Source organism: Meles meles, chromosome 2 (assembly GCF_922984935.1).
Source record: "Meles meles chromosome 2, mMelMel3.1 paternal haplotype, whole genome shotgun sequence".
NCBI lineage: Eukaryota > Metazoa > Chordata > Mammalia > Carnivora > Mustelidae > Meles > Meles meles.
In genome coordinates this window covers 126,743,689-126,761,981 of record NC_060067.1, presented here as the reverse complement: position 1 = coordinate 126,761,981, position 18,293 = coordinate 126,743,689, and the positions used below count along the sequence as shown (strand labels likewise).

The 18,293-nt window shown below is 38.1% G+C and overlaps 1 protein-coding gene across 3 annotated transcripts in view; it reads right to left on the bottom strand.

Moving 5' to 3' along the window:
- The window catches only part of RBM46 (RNA binding motif protein 46), a 55,580-nt gene extending 41,776 nt beyond the window's left edge, over positions 1–13,804 (bottom strand). For 2 of the 3 annotated variants that reach the window (XM_045985361.1, XM_045985379.1), the window contains exon 1: positions 13,135–13,634. The gene's annotated coding sequence lies outside the window, so the exon portion shown is untranslated. Of the gene's footprint in view, positions 1–13,134; positions 13,635–13,669 lie in introns of those variants that run through there. The other variant, XM_045985370.1, reaches the window with a different exon arrangement.
- Positions 13,805–18,293: the final 4,489 nt, after the last annotated feature.

Below are 18,293 nucleotides of genomic sequence, written 5' to 3'. Positions count from 1 at the left end.
TGTGATCTCTGTCAAATAAATTAATAAAATCTTTAAAAAAAAAAAAAAGAATCCAGATACTTTGCTTTACAGTAACTGACTTCAGAACAAAAGTATGACACTGGATAGAAACAGGTTGAAAATAAAAATCAGAAGAGGTTCAGTTTCTTTAGTAGCCTATTATAAACACCAGAAAACATGAATACATTATCTCTAGTTTCTAAAACTACTAAAAGGGAGTCTCAACCTTGCTAAAAGAAAATTATTTCCACAGATGAAAAAACCGAGGCTAAGAAAGATAAATTATCCAAGATCACAGGGCCAGAAAGTGGCACAGAAAGAATTCAATCTCAGGTCTTCCTGATCTCAATATCTCCTCCTGCCAAGAGAATGCCCTTTTGCCAAAATTTCACCTTAAAAGCCCCTCAAAAAACAAAGTATCCAAATTGACTTTTATGCAAGTGGAATATTCAGAAATTTTGAATTAATATACCTAAGTCAGGTGACTTCTAGATTCCCTCCTAATTGTAAAATAGCTGAAGTTTTCTGAGTGATGAATACAGCTACAAACACATTAATACCACACACACATCACACACATACAAACTTTTCACAGTCTTTAAAGCTCTTTGCAAGCTGTTATATTTTATTCAACGAAGTAATTCTGAAGAAAACAAGGCAGGAAAGTAGCTCTTAGACCCATATATTTTCTACCTGCTATCTACCTTATTCCTTAAACTTAGTAGCCCAGTTTTCTTTATGAAGCTAAGATTCATTTACCAAACTGCCTAATGAATGTATTGAAAATGAGATATTCGGGCTCCATTGGTTAAGGGTCTGACTCTTGATTTCGGCTCAAGTCATAATCTCAGGGTCCTAAGACAGAGCCCCTCATCCACGCTCAGCAAGAGTCTGCTTGGGATTCTCTCTCTCCCTCTGACCCTCCCCCACCCCCACTAGTGTTCTCTCTCTAATAAAAAAGGGAAAGAAAATTAGATATTCAGTAGGCATCCTGAATTCAACATATCCAAAAGTGAGTATCACTTTATCTTCCAAACCTGTCCATATTCCTTCCTGTTTTATATCTCCCATCAATTCATCCATTCAACCAATAAACGGCACCACAACATACTCCCTCTCCTCCAAACTTTTACAACCAGCAACTTGTGAGCTAACGCAGTCTTCCTTTGATTCACACCTTATCAGTCACAAAGACCTGCATATTTTACCTATGAATAATATATCTTGAAATCAATCTCTACCTGTCCATCCCTTCTCAATTATTTCTTACTGGAGTTAGTACCAGGTTCCTAACAGTTGTTCCAGGTTTTAGTCTTATGCCCTTCAAACAAAATCTCCATAATGCCATCAAGGTGATATAAAATGTGTATCTGATCATCTTAAGCTTAAGGACCTTCAATAAAAAAGTCTCAAAGGAAAATATTACTATATTATTTTTACTACATAAATATGAAACTATTTTGGAGGGCAAAAAAGCAAAATCAAGACAAAATTTTAAACAGGGAAAAATTATCTGCAACACATTCATTTAAGGCTTATTTAAAATAAAAATGAGCAGAATTGCGTGATAATTAAGAACAAATTCAAGTACCTAAATAATTGCTTAAATGCAAATCCTGGCTTTTCCCTTACTAGCTCTGACTTTGGCCTTCAGTTTACTTGTCCTTAAAAAATGGATAGTAATAGGGCACCTGGGTGGCTCAGTGGTTTAAAGCCTCTGCCTTCGGCTCAGGTCATGATCCCAAGGTCCTGGGATCAAGACCCGCATCAGGCTCTCTGCTTAGCAGGGAGCCTGCTTCCTCCTCTCTCTCTCTCTCTGCCTGCCTCTCTGCCTACTTGTGATCTGTCTGTCAAATAAATAAATAAAATCTTTAAAAAAAAAAAGTGGATAATAATAGTTTCTACCTCACAGCATTCTTACCAGGATTAGGTATTAAGGTCGGAAAACTATTTTCATATAAGCACTATAAATGTATTTACTATCTAATTAATATGCAATAATAAATAAAACTAACTTCTAATAAAGTATTATTGTCTAATAAATTGACTAATAAAATAATAAGAAAAGCACAAACTGCAGACCAGGAATTGCAAACTCAGGATTCATTCACTTGTCCAACAAATGTTTGTTGAGCACCAATTTTATGTGGATACTATTTCTTATGTCTGGGATACATCAGTAAATAAAAGACCAAAATTCTGATAATGAAAGTAATAAGGAATATATGTGAAAGGTAGTAGTGCTGCAGGGGACAGACAGGGATAGGACTCATGGAAGGAACTGACAGAAGAGAGTGTAATTTTAAATAGGATAACTATTACTGACCTCAAGGAGAAGATAACATTTGAGCAAAAAATTAAGAAACCTATCCATGCAGTTATTTGGGAAAAGCACTGCACTCAAATAGAAAAACAAAGACAAAGGTACAAGGTAGAAGTGTGCATGGCACACAAAATGTACAGGCAAGGGAACTGGTATGGTAAGGCGGCGGGGGGTGGCGGGGGTGCGATGTGATAAGAATAGTAGGAGAGGAGGTCAAAGAGGTAACAAGCTGCCAGGTGACACACAGACCTTGTAAGTCAGGTCACAAAGGACTTTAGCTTTTATTCTGAGTTAAATGAGGAGCCACCATAGGTTCTTGAACACAGGAGTAAAAGGGTCTTTTACTATCAAAAGGGTCTTTTAGCTATCGTTTTGGAAAGTCAAAAGAGGTGGTATACCTAGCTGGCTCAGTTGGTAGAGCATGCAACTCTTGATCTCAGGTTCTGAGTTCGATCCCCACACTGGGTGTAGAGTTTACTTAAAAATCAAACCTTTAACAGTAACAACAAAAATGGAGAGCAAAAGTGGAAATAAGGAGACTAACCAGAAGGCTACAACTAAAATTCAGGTGACAGATAATGGCAGAATGGACCAGAGAGGTTGGTGAAGGGAAAAAGAAGAAAAGTCTCTGATATGAGATATATTTTAAAAATATATCCAACAGAATTCACTGACAGACTGGATATGGGTTGTGAGATAAACAGAGAAGTCAAGGATAACACCCATGTATTGGCCTGGGCCACCAGAAGCAGAAAAGATGAGGAAAATGAACAGACTTTAGGGGTAGAAACAGAGTTCAGTTTTGCACATGTTAAGTTTTTGTATCCACTAAATAACCAACTCAAATGCCCACAAGTCCCTGGGAAGAAATATTAGATAAGCAGAAAGGCCAAAGATAGGACTCTAAGAAGTGCTAAGCACCATCTGAAAAGGGCATTGACACGAAATTCTAGCAAACTGTTATCATGATCAAATCCAGTCTCCCAATTATGCCAAATGTTCCAATTTTTCAGGAGGGGAACCAGAAATCTGCACATTTTTATGTGAATTTGCAATTTTTTAAATTTGAGAACCAAAGAGCTACTTTTACCTACTAAAACTGCAAAACTGGTGGGAATGCCACTTGGTATAGCCAACATGGGAAACAGTATGAAGGTTCCTCAAAAAATTAAAAATAGAATTACCATATTACCATAATTCCACTACGGGGTATTTACCCAAAGAATAAGAGAACACTAATTTAAACAGATGTTTGTGCCCTTATGACCACTGCAGCATTATTTATAAAGACCAAGAAATGGAAGCAACCTAAGTGTCCGCTGATAAATGAATGGATAAAGAAGATGTGACATATTCCATACAGTGCAATATATTCAGCCATAAAAAAGAATGAAATTGTGCCATTTGTGACAACATGAATGAACCTAGAGGGTATCGTGCTAAGCCAAAAGTCAGAGAAATACAAATAACCATAAGATTTCACTCATATGTGGAATTTAAGAAATAAAACCAAATGGACAAACAACAAGAGACAAAACAGAGACCTCCAAAAATCCTCAAAACAAACGCTTACAGAGAAACCTAGTGGCTGCCAGAAGGGATATGGATGGGTGGTAGGTGAAACAGATGAGGAGGATTAAGAGTACACTTAGATAAGCACTGAAAATGCACAGAATTGTTTAGTAACTATACTGTACACCTGACACTAACATAACACCATATGTTATACTTCAATAAAAAATAAAGTAAAATATTGCTAAGCTACATAAATGTCATTTCATTTATATGGCAATACTCAACAGACATAAAAATGGCATGACTAAAAAGTAATCTGGTAGAAAATCATGTTCAAACGGTGCTGGCTATATATTAGTTCTAAATTCCAATTCAAAACTTAATGAGTCAAATTCTCAAAATTCAGTTCAATTCTCTACACCGCTATTAAATGTTTTCTATGTCCAAGTCACTTTACTGGACTTTCAGTCATAATGATGACCCTAAGGGGCAGAATTACAATCACGAATGTCTGGTGCTGGGGACAGAGAGTAATATAACTTTCTACTTAGCAGACAGAACTGTGCTAAGTTAGAAAGGACTGCCACAGAAGGTAACTTCCTGCCAAGTGGAAGTATTCAAACATGGCTCCTTGACAACAGAGTATTGCATACTCAAAAAAACCAAAACAAACCAAACAAAAAACTGAAAATTATACCAAATATAAAACCAGTAACTGGGGCACCTGGGTGGCTCAGTGGGTTAAAGCCTCTGCCTTCGGCTCAGGTCATGATCTCAGGGTCTTGGGATCGGGCCCCACATCGGGCTCTCTGCTCAGCGGGGAGACTGCTTCCCCCTCTCTCTGTCTGCCTCTCTACCTACTTGTGATCTCTGTCAAATAAATAAAATCTTTAAAAAAAAAAAAACTTCTATTAAAAACAGTAACAAACACTGTACAGACCAAACAACACCTACAGACTTTCTATGGTTTTAACTCTGGGCTGCGTAAGGGCAGAGATTCCACCTGCCTTGAACAATTAACCTGCTATCCACTACAGTGTCCGGTACATAGTAGGTACTCAATAATTATTTGTTGGATGAAGAATCTACAGAAAATTCAGAAAAATCCTTATAGGACTTCATATACTGTTAAGAGGCATGTATTTAATTGGAATTATCTTTTTAGATAGAAATTTGCTAATATTTATCAAAATCTAAAATGTTTATAAACTTAGTAATCACTAAAAAAATTAACCTACAGATATAGTTTCACAAGTATGCAAAAATATGTGGGCTGAAGCAAGGTCTGTGAAAGCAAAAATCGGGGCCCCTGAATGACTCAGTTGGTTAAGCAGTTAAGCATCTCTCTCTCTCAAGTAAATAAATAAAATCTTAAAAAAAAAAAAAGCAAAAATCTAAAAAAATAGTTGTCTATGAATAAAGTATTAGAAAATTACAGTATAACTACATAATGGAATATTATGTAACTGTTAGAGAATGTCAGATTTGTATGTACTGATATGGAAAAATACTAAGAAATATATGAGGAAAAATTACGTTGGAAAACAAGATGTTTACTGGTTTACCAACTGAAATGTTTTGTTTAAAGATACTCACATATACATTCACACGTTTGTAGAAGCATAAAAAAATTTTGGAAATATTTACAAGACATTTTAACAGTAGTTATCATTGGTAAGTAGGAATGAGGAGTCAGAATACTCTAATTTTCACTTTTCTGTGACTGCCAAAAACATGTACTACTTGTATTAATTAATTTTTTTTTTTTTTTTTCTGACAGAGAGAGATCACAAGTAGACAGAGAGGCAGGCAGAGAGAGAGAGAGAGGGAAGCAGGCTCGCCGCTGAGCAGAGAGCCCGACGCGGGACTCAATCTCAAGACCCTGAGATCATGACCTGAGCTGAAGGCAGCGGCTTAACCCACTGAGCCACCCAAGTGCCCCATACTACTTAAAAGCAAGAAGCCTTTCTGAGGGTTTCCACTCTTCCTTAAATATAAAATCTAAACTCTTTAAAAAGCCATAGGGTTGCCTAGGTGTCATAGTCAATTAAGCATCCACCTATTGGTTTCAGCTCAGGTCTGATCTTAGGGTCCTGAGATCAAGCACAGCATCTGGGGGCTCTGCGCTCAGTGAAGAGTCTTGCTTGAATCTCTCCCTCTTCCTCTGCTCCTTCCCCTCACTGCAATAAATAAATAAATCTTTTAAAAAAGAAAGAAAGAAAGAAAAAGAAAAGGTCACTTTTAAAAGTCCTTTCATAATCTGGCCCAGTCTACTTCTCCAATTTCATTTCTTAATATATGTGAACAACAATACTTACCTTTTTGCAATTTGTCAAATGTGCCAAGTTCTCACATACCAGCCTGTGTGTAGCCTGTTCCCACAGTCCTTTCTCACTCTCTTTGCCTTTCCCATTCCTAATATCCTTCAGGAAAACCACCCCGTGAACCTCCCGTCTCAATGCTAAGTAAGTATTCCTCTATTTGTACTATCATCACAGAACCCATCTGAGAGGGCTGGTCTGTCAATCCATTCTACCTCCCCCTCCCCCAAATTCTGCCAAATAGCCAGAGTCTAGTCTTTCATTTCCAAATCTCTACCACCATGTGCACTCCCTGGTATGTGATTACCGTTCAGTGAATAAAACAGAAAGGAAGGGATATTGCAATTTAATTAGAAATAATAGACTTGGGTGAGAGAAGACCTGAATTCCGTGCTTAGTCAGGAGATCTTTGATGAGTTACTTTATAATCTGTGAAATTCCATTTTATGTTTATTTCTGCATTCATTTATTTAGCACCTTATATACCCCGCATGACAGACACTTTACAAACATCATTTCATTACCCTGTGAGGTATTATTCTATTTTATTTCAAAAATAAACTGAGACTAAGATAAAGTTATAATGCCGGCAAATTCGTAGGGTAGATACTCAAATCAGAGACCTGTGTGCCTAAATATTGGGCTCCTAAAGCCCTACTTTAGACTACCTCCATTTTAGATATTTAATAATCTGAAAAGTGATGTGATTTGCCTGATATCATATAAACTGCAAAACCAGTATCTAAATCCAAATTTTTTTCACATCAATCATTTTTTTTAAATACAACTGTAACAACTATTCAGTTACGCCTCTTGAAAAACTATATCATTAAAAAAAAAAAAAAACGTGAAACAAGATGGGATTGGGAGGGAGACAAACCATAAATGACTCTTAATCTCACAAAACAAACTGGGGGTTCCTGGGGGGAGGTGGGATTGGGAGAGGGGGAGCAGGCTATGGACATTGGAGAGGGGAGGCGAACCATAAGAGACTATGGACTCTGAAAAACAACCTGAGGGTTTTGAAGGGTCAGGGGTGGGAGGTTGGGGCAACCTGAGGGTTTTGAAGGGTCAAGGGTGGGAGGTTGGGGGAACAGGTGGTGGGTAATGGGGAGGGCACGTTTTGCATGGAGCACTGGGTGTTGTGCAAAAAGAATGAATACTGTTACGCTGAAAAAATAAATAAAATGAAAAAAAAAAAACGTATTAACTTAGAGGAGGAAAAAGTCAACAAAAAAATTTTGGAAAATCTCTAATAAAATAATGTCAGATTTTTTAGAGATCTTAAAAATCATCTCATTCTATCACCCCACCTGATGTTTCCATCTCTTTACAAAATTAGTGCAAAGCAGTCACCTATTTTATTCTTGAATTCTTATAGGAAACTCACTGTTCTTTAAAACAACTTATCTTTGGTTAATTCTTGAAGAAAAGTTCCTCCTTATAATAGATCATGATTTCTTCCTTGTAACTTTCACATATAGATCTTCATATTACCCTTCTGGCCAAACTGAACGTGCCTCTTTCATGGAACTGCATTTGAAAAATGATTTTCCTCTTCTTCAAGCTAAACATTATCAGTTCTTTAAACCCAACATTTTCTAAAATGGTATCCCTTAGAATATTATTCCAGGAGCGATTAACAGGCCTCAAAAATGTGTTCCATACCTAAATACATCTGAGAATCACTATACCTCTTTTTTAAGAGTATCACCATGAAAATCAGCATATTTAAGGCCATGAAAAGTTTCAGTTAAAACAAACCTTTCAGCTATAACTCCTATTTCTCAAACATTTCAACATGACACCCTACTTCCTTCCACCCTACAGGACCTTGCTACTTCTATTAACTTTCTATAAAATTATTTAGAAAATGCTGCCTTAACTGCTCTTTACACAATACAGTTTCATGTTCCCTCACTATCCTGACTCCTTTTTTCTTTAAAAGCATAGTGGCCAAAATTACAGAGAAAGATGTTAATGTTCTAGATAGCTGCACGGCACTGATGGTTCAAATCAAGCATACTGTCAACAAAATACCCACATCTTTCTTAGCCTATGTCAAAGTAATTGGATTTTAAAGCCATACTGCATTCCATCATATTAGATTCAACCCACAATTTCTTCTTAACCTCCCCTCTGATCTTTTATCCACTTGTGTCCCATCTACGATATGGCCTAACTTAACCTCCTTTTCCAAGACATAACTTTTTTTTGAAGAGACAGTGAGAGGCAGGAGAGAAGAGAGGGAGGAGGAGAGAGAGAATCCTAAGCAGGTGCCACATCCAACATGGCCCCAAAATCATGAGCTGAAATTCAGAGTCGGACACTTAACCGACTGAGCCATCCAGGCACCTCGCAAGACATAACTTTCTTATTTTCATGCTTAAGAACAATCTTTCCAAATATAATCAGAAAATATTTTAAAACTGTCCTAGTTGGATCAGTGAAGAATAATGATTCTACACTGTCTTTTTTTTTTTTTTTTGATGTTATTTATTTACTTGACACAGAGAGAGAGAGATCACAAGTAGGCAGAGAGAGAGGGGGGAAGCAGGCTCCCTGCTGAGCAGAGAGCCCAATGCGGGTCTCGATCCCAGGACCCTGAGATCATGACCTGAGCCAAAGGCAGAGGCTTAACCCACTAAGCCACCCAGGCACCCTCTACACTGTCTTTTTAAATAGTCGACATTCTGTCATCCTTATAATGAGACTGATTATTCAAGTAACAGTTCAAATCAAGCCTTTAGTTTGATCCATTTTAAAAAAATGTGTTTACATTTGAAGAATAAGTATATGTGATATTCTGAAGAAACATTTTTTTAAAAATAATAAAGCTACCTTTCTCCATTTAAGATTATTTTTACTAGGTTTTGACATTATACCATCATTGAAGATTTTCCACTAAGAGAATATTAGAATTGCAAATGGACCTTAGGCCAACTCCAATTTTACTTGCTTAAGGTCACAAAACTAGTAACTGAAAAGACCTGTGGTTCAAACCTTCAGACATTTATAAACTTAAGACGGCCCATCCCATGGGACACTACGCTGGTCCATTACACTAAAGACATCATGTTGATACAATGTGAAGAAGAGGCAAGTATGAGATTTATATATTTTAAACATGCCACTAGTTTAATATGCTACCTTACATATCTATTTACTGCTATAAAAACAACTGGTAAATATACCTTCTGCTTCCATTCTACCCAAAATGTAGAATTTAATTAATACACAGTTTTGTTTTGTTTTTCTGTAACTCATAGCTTACTCTAAATAGTGATGTGTGCAATAAAACCCACCCCAGCAATTACAGACATATATTTTGGGTCAATTCATGTCTCTAAATTTGTATTTTTAAAGATATTATCTAGGGTGTCATGTTGAAATTGCTTAGTCTACACATTAAAGGCTCTTTTTAATAGATAATAACTAGAAAACTATGCTGGACTTCATACATTTAAAGAAATCTCAACCAAAATATCTTAAAAACTTAAAATTACAGAAGCATAAGACATACAGGAGAGTCACTAATCTCACCCTATTTTTTTTTTGTCTCACCCTTCCTTTAGAAAGGGGCACCTGGGTGGCTCAGTTAAGTGTCTGCCTTTGGCTCAGGTCATGATCCCTGGGTTCTAGGACTGAGTCCTGTGGCAGGCTCCCTGCTCAGTGGGGAGTCTGCTTCTCCTTCTGCTCCTCCCCTCAATTTTTGTGTGTGTGCGCACGCTCGCGCTCTCTCTCTCTCACTCTGCTCTCCCTCTCTCCCAAATAATTTTTTTTAAAAAAGAAAGGAATATGTTTTATCTTAAAGCCTCCACAACAAAAGTAATATTTATACATAGCTAATGCAAAAATCTAAAAATATCTAACTTTAGGGATGCCTGGGTGGCTCAGTTGGTTGGACGACCACCTTCAGCTCAGGTCATGATCCCAGAGTCCCGGGGTCAAGTTCCACGCAGGCTCCCAGCTCCACGGGGAGTCTGCTTCTCCCTTTGACCTTCTCCTTGCTCATGCTCTCTCTCACTGCCTCTCTCTCAATAAATAAATAAAAATCTTTAAAAAAAAAATCTAATTTTAATGCCATACTTAATTTAACAAAATACATTTCTAAAAAAAGCCAGGATTTAAGAACCTCAACAAGGGAATTAAAAATCAAATCTAAAACAGGCATACAGGGGCACCTGGGTGGCTCAGTGGGTTAAGCCGCTGCCTTCCGCTCAGGTCATGATCTCAGGTCCTGGGATCGAGTCCCGCGTCGGGCTCTCTGCTCGGCAGAGAGCCTGCTTCCCTCTCTCTCTCTCTGCCTGCCTCTCTATCTACCTGTGATCTCTCTCTGTCAAATGAATAAATAAAATCTTAAAAAATAATAATAATAATTTAAAACAGGCATACAATGCCTTTATATTTATTGTAAAATATTCCAGAATCAATCTGAGAATTACCAAAATTCCAAGGAAGCATAGCAGTCCTATATATATCATAACCAAACTGACATACCAACTGAAGCTTCTAGGCTTAATTAGTCTTGCTGACCCAAGGAATCTGAGTAAAGGAAGGAGGATCTTGACATAAATAGCAAAAAAAAAAAAAAAAAAAGTTGGGACAGCAGATTAAAAGTTGTTATATCATATGTAAACTCTAGTTTTCATGGATAAATTTTTTTCCTGAACTTTGAACTTTCAAAGATTCCTCCCCAGCTCAGTTTCAAAAGTAAAATTAGAAGTTAAAGAAAAAAATCCTCTGAGCTATAGACGGCCAAATGGCATAACCAATCACAGGATAGGTATTCAACGAACAGTTCAAATCAAGCCTTTAGCTTTAACTGTTAACTTTACCCTCATTAATTTTAAGCATCCTTAATAAGTTGACAAAAATATAAATTTTCTAATTCAAACTGCCTTTCAAAATATATATTAACCAAAAAACTACTAGCACTATTTTAGCAAAATACACATGAAAATTAATCATTTATCTAAAGACATCTGTGTCAGCCGCATTTAAACCACTTAAATTGAAACTTCATTTTATGAATTATGGTAAAAATTTATCAAGTGAAAATGAACATTTTATAAATTTTACTATAATTTTTAAAACGTGAGTACAATAGTGAAGAAAACAATTTTTAAGGTATCAAAATGCTTTTATAGAAAGCACATTAGCTCTTTATGGCATTCTTTAAATTACATGGTATTAAATTCCTGATTTGTCAATTGAGTATGGTATGCTTAGACCACGGATGCCAAGTCAATGGAAGTTTTTTTACTGGCAGCTCATTTTAGTGACAGACTGCACTATTTTCCACATGGTTGGAAACTGAGAAGGATACCTCAAAAGGGTATGAATTTAGAAGTCTAACAGTATTTCAGAGTAAAAAGGTATAGATGGATCAATTCAATTCCATTTTAAATTATTTTTATTAAAATATGAGGACACATTTTTATTCCTAGAAGTTAAATATATAATGTATAAAAAGCGTTGGCACTGGGTGTTTCACAACTTTTAGTAATACTGTGGAGGGCAGTACAGTTTTTAATATATAATTAACAGTAAATTTTTTAAATATTGTGTTTAACACAAAATTCTCGGAATTTAGGATAAAGAGATCCACAATACAACCAAAATTCTTGTATGCCACTACCTAATACACTTCTATTCCTTACATAAGGTTTTCTAAAAGCTTTCATCCAAAAGGTTACAGTTTGAACATAAAGATCATATTTTCTTTCCTCATTTTTTTGTTTTATCAATGATAAGATAGTAAAATAAAATAAGACACAACTCAGCATTAATATACAAATCCAGACAGATTTTACAATTATTTCATTTATAGTTACAAACCCTCCTTAAAACATGTCTGCTTCCTAACAGCATTAAAAATATGAGGCTTAATTTCAGTCCATAAATTCGGCATATTCTTATAATTGTTAACTCATACTACATCCAATATTACACATGTATATTCCAGACGTTGATATGTATTATAACCTTTGGCAATAATGCTCAAGTCCAATACTCCACCCTCTAAAGTGAAAATTAGCAAATAAGCAGTGCCTTCAACAGAAACTAAGGCGCTGCTGGTATTTAGCAACTGCAGCACTAACAGATCTTTATGTCTATTATGGCATATAGGTGCAAAAAAAAAAAACAAATTATTAAGAAGAAACCTTTATATATGTACCCTGGAAAGAAGTCAGTCATTACAGCTGAGGAGCTTTAATTCTGAAAATCTCTGAATTGAAGTTTGTCCAAATGATCAACTATACAGTGTAGTGATTCTTGAAATGAAAATATCTTCCTATTATTCATGTAAGGAAAATCCTACCAACAGTGGGTATGTTATGTAAACATTAGTGTACTTATACACTCAACATATCCTGCTTCCTGATTCTAACGCCATTCTCAAGCACAAGTGCAACAGATCTGTAAAAAGAAGCCAAGTCTTGAAAAGCTCCTCCCGATATTCCCTCGGCAGTATCGGCCTGTATTACAATCATCGCATATTATAAAGGCTATAAATTACTTGTCAAGAATGGAAAGGGAGAGCTTAAAAAAACTTCAACATTAACAAAATTCACAAAGGAGGAAACTGGCGCCCCAATTAACTGGTCCTGTCTCCCCAAGGATCTCAGAATTCGCATCAACGCCAAGATTAAACCCCGGATCTCCGGACTCCAGGTTTCGTGGTCTTTCCAGGACTCTCCAAAGAAAAGACTCTAAAAAGTTTGGAATGGAAACTGCTTGACGTTAGGAAACACAGATGATACTACTGCGACTATTACCGTACGTGGCTGTCTGCGGCGCGAGTCTGGGGGCAGAGGGGGTGAGTTATCTTTCCCGCACACCCGCAGCCTTTCACTGTTCAAAACCCTACACACAAGAGAGCCCTTGAGGAATAAAGAGAGTCAAAGGCAGAGGAAAGTTCGAGGCTCATCCCCAGAACTCAATGAAAACGACCGGATTGCCAAATCTCACCCAGCAGTCGGGACGTCCCGGACGTCCTCCCAAAGCCTCTAGAGGGGAACGCGCGAGCGCGACAACGGCCGGACACTCTTGACGTGTGGCGGTCGACGGACGCAGGGTTAGGAGAACATGGAGGGCAGCAGGTGGGAAGCAGCCGGAAGGCGGCGGGGGAGAGCGGAAATAAGGCAGAAAGAGGGAAGGGCGCCGGGGGGCGGAGGGAGCCGCCAAGGGCCCCCGACGGCGCGGGGAACTGGGAGCCAGACGCCTCGTACCACGCGGCGCAAAGGGTGACAGCAGGAGTTATCCAGGCAAAGAGGCCCTCTGGGGCCAGGAAGCCGAGCCTCTGACACTAGCTCTCCCGAGACTCGACGGGGCAGGGGAGTGAAAAGGGCGAATCCGGCAGACACCGCCTCCAGCGGGGCGTGGGTCCCCACTGCGCATTTGGCGTGACGGTGTGTCGGACAGGGCCTTTTGCGGCTGGGAGGCAGGGTCTCCAGCCGTTACCAGCGGTTTGGCAGTGACCCCGCTGTCCCCATCCCCTCCTCACCCCTTCTGGCCTTCAAATGTTGGTCCTAAATCCCTGGGACCAACGACCACAAACCGCCGCCACCGTTTCGGGGACCAGTCGGTCAGAGCGGGGGTCGCCGCAGGGGGAGGGGAGCCCAGGCGGAGGAGCTCGCGGCGTCCTCGCGCCTAGGTTTGTCTCCCAGCAGGAGCTGCGCGCAGTGGTCTAGACCTCCCCACGAGGAGTGGAGCCTCAACCAATCAGTGACCAGCCCCGGGGAGGAGTCAGGGAGGGGAGAGTGGGAGGGACCACGGTTTTCATCGGAATGAGGCTCTCTCAGGGGACTAAAAGTGCTTGGAGGGACAGGCACTTTAACCAATTGGAGTTAGGAGAGCAAGTTTTAGGGGGTGGTCGTACCTGTAATGATGCCAAAATAAAATCCTGCGTATTTTGTTAAGGTGTTTAAAAACGAAGGCTATGATTTTGACATACTTCTTTTACTTCAGGGAAAATATAGATACACTGTCATGATTCTTCTCATTTGACGGAGTTTTCAAGTCTTAAACTCCTAGTTTACACCATTTTTTGATGGAGAATGGGGAAGTACGAGGCTGAACAGGCGGATTTGCAAATAGGACTAGCTACATGAAAGTTAAGTGGTTTAAATGTCTAGGAGAATGGGCTAAATCAGGAGACCTAGTGATAGGCCTGATTCCACCACTAATCAGTTTGGGGGAGAAATGACAGTGTCGGAGCCGAAGAACCAGGTATTATGCTTGTGTAAAACCAACTTTCACAGATATAGTTGTGCGTTGTTCTATATACAGGCCTTAAATTTTGCTTCCTTTGAAGACATTGTATGAGTTTAAATGGCAAAGAAAATAAAAACGGCTTTAAGAACTTAATCTGTTGACTAATAGCCTCAGAACAATAGGACTGGAAAGAACCTCGATCACGTAGCTTCTGCTTTAACAAATGAGAGACTTAATACCCAGAATAATCCACTGGGTTACACAAAGACCTAGGTGCCCGAATACCCAACGTCAAGGTGCTTTCTTCCACATTAACTAGTGATTTCAGTTTGTTATCTCCTTATGTTCAAGACACTAACAAATGTCTTAAAATATGTTAACATTGTGTACTTTTTATCCCTCTTCTCATAGTAGGAATTAGCAAGGACTTGGGAGTCTGATGGATCTGGACTCAAATCCATGTTACCATTTTCTGGTCGTGACATAATGGGGATTGGGAGGATTTTTTTTATATATATATTTTAATTTATATTTATGTATTTGTCAGAGAGAGAGAGAGAGAGAGAGAGAGCCCAAGCAGGGGTAGCAGCAGCAGTCAGAAAAAAAAGGAGGTTCCCCGTCCGGCAAGAAACCTGAGACGGGGTTCCATCCCAGGACCTTGGGATCCAGAGCTGAGCAGAAAGCAGCGGCTTAACTGACTGAGCCACCCAGGTGTCCCAGGGATTGGGAGCATTAATGATAAATAATGTTAACAAATATTGAGCACTTGTTATGTTCCAGAAACAACTATAAGGTATTTTCACATATTAGTTCATTTAATTCTCACAATAACGTTGACAAAGGTACTTGCCCCATGTACCTGCACGTGTCAGATGGAGACACCCAGACATAGCTTAAGTTAGTTTGTTCAAGGTCATACAGCAAGTAAGTATATTTCCACTCTAAACCCTGCAGACATAACCACTATGCTATACGGTCTCAAGATGTGTCCAGAAACAAGTGGTATAATGCCCAGAGCATGTTAAATAGAAGCTTAACAAATATCTTCCTAAACTGTCTGTCCTTCAGTCCATGAACACCACCAATCTCATGTATATAGGCTATATGCCTATATTAATAATAATAATAATAATAAAACAACCAGAAAATCCAGACACAGAATGTAACTACTTGGCTGGTTTTTTTGTTTGTTTGTTTGTTTTTTATCTTGTCAATTCTCTACCTCAAGAACTGCAAATATGGCAAGCTCTATCATGTTGATTACTATTAGTGACTGCTCTTTCATTTCTCTGGAAATTACCCACATTATTTATTTTTATGTCAATGCCATCTCAATTCTCAGTAATTAATTCTAACTACATGTGTTTAAGGTCAAACTAGCTGAATTGTGTTAAGACATATTTAGTCTGAAAAGTTCAAACTAAAATATTTCTAGGAGTTGCTGTAAGATCCTTAAAGCCTCACTAGGTGGAGATGTCATCTTGTGAGGTGCAAAAGATAGTTCCTGGAAAATCCTCAAGGGTTATTTTGCATTTCTAGCTTCCTTTTTTCCTTTGCCAGACACCCTCTCCCAGCCCCACATAAAGAAAAACAAATAAACAAAGGCTTCTCAACAGGCATTAGTCAGGCCATTAGAACCTTGCTTTGATGAAGCCAATGCTATTTAAAGACCCTTGCGGTACTTACATTGTGTGTCCTTTTGGTCAGATTTCTTCTAAAATTTTTTACTATCCAAAATCTATTAATAGATGTATTTTTCAAATGCTATAAAAACTATTTTCTCTGTATATAAAAGTAAAGGAATGACCTTTATTTCTCAAGTCTCTTTGAAAAGAGAATCTTAAATACCTTTACCAACTAGAATTCTTTTTCAGGAATAAATTCCAAATTAGGGCTTTCAAGTTTATGAGGAAAGGAGATCCAAATTAATAGGAAGAATGAAGAATGAAGATAAGTGATATGGATGTATATTTTACTGAAAAGAAGCCTAAAGTTGAATACTTGTTGGTAAGGGAAAAAATAGGAAGGGAGCTCTGCATGACTTTGGGACCTGGGAAGAAAAAGTTATCAATGTATAAAAAATATATTTTTTACATATAAAAAATATAGTTATAAAATAACTATAAATATTTTTATATATAAAAAATATAGTTGGTTCAAGTAGTCTAGATATCATGTATGTGTGGTTTTTCTCATATTAAATGCAATTTTTTAGAATAAATATCTTCATATAACTTCTGTAAAATACGAACCCCCCAAAAAGGAAGAAAAGCAATAAGAAGTCTGTATAAATGTTTAAAATCCAACTTAGTCCTAATAAAAGAAATGAAGAGTGAATACTTTCATACAAAAAAAGAGCATTGTGTAGTGTTAGAGCTTCCTCCCTCCATATCAGGCAGTGATAGCACAGATACCCCAAAAACATGCCAACTGTTTGCTTGTTTATAGAATTAATGATCTTTCTACAGGACACAGCTTGGGAGCTAAGGACCATCCTTTAATCAGGTGACTCTCCAATCTAAATGATATCTCAAAACGCTTTCAGAAGTGTGGGGGCTTTAAAAAAAAAAAAAATCTCAGAGTAAATATGTTTATTTCAACTCACTGACCCTCATTTGAGGCTTTCTGCTTAACAGATTAATTTGAACTTTTGATGTCTCTGGGATGTAAATGTCAGCACCAAGATGATTATAAGGTGGAAAAGTGCTTTGACCGGTTAAGGTGATGGGCTATCCCTAGCCATCTTTTCATTCAGTCAGTGTACTTCCCATGATTAACAAACTATCCTCCCAAGACAACAAATTAGAAATGGGGATCTTTGTACATAATTTAGCGGTCTATACAGGGACCAAACTTACAACTAAGGCCTCAGTTAACATAGGTGCTAACTAAAGGAAGCAATACTAAAACCAACCTTTGCTGATTGCTATTAGTTGTTAGTTAACAACAGGATTCATCCATCCAGTTGTTTTTTTTTTCTTAATCAATTATAATATTAGAAATAGTGCTTGACAATCCCATAAAAATCATCCTTTTCCCCCTTTGAGAAACATACTTACCTCATATGAAATAACTAATAACATATGTTAAAAATAACTTCCTCTCTCTCTCTCTCTTTTTTTTTTTTTAAGTAGGCTCCACACCCAATGCAGAGTCCAGTGTGGAGCCCAACCCAGGGCTTGAACTCATGACCCTGGGCCTGAACTCATGACCCTGGGATCAAGACCTGTGCTGAGATCCAGAGTCAGATGTTTAACCAACTGAGCTACCCAGGCATCCCTAAAAAGTAACTTTCTGATTAAAAATTTAAATACTTGGTTGGGAGAGAGTATGATGAACTCTTTCCTGTCTTCCCTCACTGGAGAATCTTCCTTAAGTAACAAATTACAGTGGAACTAGAGCCAACAGACACCATAGTAGTTGTTCAGCTGGAAGAGCCAGAATGACTTGTCCCAAATCACAGAGCCAGTTAGTAGCAATACTGGGTCTCCAGCTTCTCTCTCCTGACCTTCAGTCCTAAAACCTGGTTCTCAAAGAAACTTTTAAATTGTGCTTTAAATTACACAGTGGTTTAAAAATCCCCATCACAAGTATATTCAATGAGGAATATTATTTTGGCCGAGGACAACCAGGTCAGCTTTAGCTCAGGGATATTAGTACTCCTGGCCATAAAGGATGTGTGAAGTAAAGTAGTTTCTTGGGGATTGACATTTCTTTCTTCAGAGTCCACGGGTGGTGCCCTCCCAAAGTGACTGCAGCTATGTCTACAGCTATGTCTATCTAACTCAGTTATTGTCTTAGCAAAAGAACAGAAGGAGACTGCCCCTCTTTGCCTACGAGAGTGTTTTGCATTTTCTCAAATGCAGGGACTAGAGAGTCCATGGAACTCAAAGGGGGAAGTAGAAAACCATTAC